This window comes from Austrofundulus limnaeus, unplaced genomic scaffold (genome assembly GCF_001266775.1).
Source record: "Austrofundulus limnaeus strain Quisiro unplaced genomic scaffold, Austrofundulus_limnaeus-1.0 Scaffold523, whole genome shotgun sequence".
Lineage (NCBI taxonomy): Eukaryota > Metazoa > Chordata > Actinopteri > Cyprinodontiformes > Rivulidae > Austrofundulus > Austrofundulus limnaeus.
The window spans coordinates 245,969-247,776 of NW_013952925.1; the positions used below are offsets into that span (position 1 = coordinate 245,969).

The 1,808-nt window shown below is 36.8% G+C and overlaps 1 protein-coding gene across 1 annotated transcript in view; it reads right to left on the bottom strand.

Moving 5' to 3' along the window:
- Positions 1-1,808, bottom strand: part of dpp10 (dipeptidyl peptidase like 10) — a 151,007-nt gene that overhangs the window by 145,310 nt on the left and 3,889 nt on the right. The window contains exon 2 of the mRNA XM_014026070.1: positions 1,435-1,554. The gene's annotated coding sequence lies outside the window, so the exon portion shown is untranslated. The remainder of the gene's footprint in view (positions 1-1,434; positions 1,555-1,808) is intronic.

Genomic DNA, 1,808 nt, shown 5'->3' on the forward strand with positions numbered 1-1,808 from the left:
TTATTACATTTTTAATGCTTAGTTTAGTTTTTATTAGTTATTATTACATTTTTAATGCTTAGTTTAGTTTTTATTAGTTATTATTACATTTTAATGCTTAGTTTTAGTTTAATTTAGTTTTTATTAGTTATTATTACATTTTTAATGCTTAGTTTTAGTTTAGTTTTTAGTAGTTATTATTACATTTTTAATGCTTAGTTTTAGTTTAGTTTAGTTTTTAGTAGTTATTATTACATTTTTAATGCTTAGCACCATCAACATGTCTGAAAAGAAGTAGGATGAACAAAATGTATTTAATCCTACCCCTACTCACCACTTCATCTGGTTTTCAGAGTCTTTTCATTTTGTGATGAAAAACAAARCAAACAACAAACATGCACATATAAAATAAAACATAAAAAAGCAGCTGAGATTCTTCAGATATTCCTGCAGGAAATGCTACAGCTAGCTGCTGCTGCCACTCACGCTTGATCAATAATCCCAAATAAAGACTTTATCTATCATTTTCACTCTTCTTTCTTTATTAGTGTTTAAACTTTAAATTAACGATGTCATCATTTTCCTTCGTTCTGCTTTAATTGATCACAAAGCGTCCAGATCTGCTCCAACAGAACGCCGTAACGAGCAGCTGTTTCCTGCCGTCACATGAGATTAATCTTCCTCTCCCTCAGCTGAAGAGACGTCTGATTTCAGCTCTTAGCAGAGATAAAAAGATATGACTTTGTGCCGTAAAGCAGGAGGATGAGCAATCAGAGCAGCCGGCGTGGTGACCGGGCTCTGAAGAGGACGGACGCTCGTCAGTCTTTAACCTCACAACGCCGCACATCAATCTCTCCGTCTTCACCGACCTTTGACCTCTGCCGCCACGACGAGAGCAGCTCGTAAACAGAAAACATCTTCAGCACTCAGAAATAAATGGTTTTCCATCAGGTTGTTTCTTCAAACTCAGAGAAGTTAAAACACTAAGAAGGTCGTCTGTTTGATAAAATGACCAAAAACAACAACAACAACAACAACAACAACAACAACAACAACAACAACAACAACAACACTGAATCTGACTGAAGAGATTTAATTCACTGAAATAAGAAAAGAAACCTTTTAAAAAGTGTCATATTTAACCAGGAGAGTTTTATTTTAATCCTCTCCAGATTAAGAGTTGAGTTACGGCTGATTATGTCAGACTTGATTTATCTCTTCCCCTAAAAGGACTTCCTGTCTGGAGGTTAACTCCATTTAAATGCAGATTTGTTCCTCGTTGTTCTGTACTGTTCGGACCTCCTGAGAGCTCACTTTTATTTGTCCTGCAGAGATTTAARCGCTAAAACAAGACAAACACTCAGAGCAGATGATGGGATGGAGGTTTGAACTTGAATTTAACAGGACAGCTCAGACATCCTGGTTCACGGCTCTGTAGAAACGTTGTTATCTTACCTGCTGCAGATAGCTCAGAGGATCTGAGATCCAGACTAGCCTGACGGGGATGGACGCCACAGTTGATCCACTTGGGCTGCAGGTTCTGAAGGTCCGGTTCACCTCACTATGGGTTCGGATCTGAGGAAGAGAACCAGAACACCTGAAGGAAACTGATGTTCTTGTATTATTAAAGTGGTCTGGATCAACTGGACTGTTTTCACTTTTTTAATCTTATCCTATCTTACTTTTTAACTCTTTTTCTACCTCGTTTCTTTTTTAATGTCCTGATTTATTTGAACTACAGGAGCTGCAAAACATTATTTTGTTCATTGTCTGTGGACTACAGTGTTTTTTCAGTGGAACAATGACAAGATTTATCTTATCTTATCTTA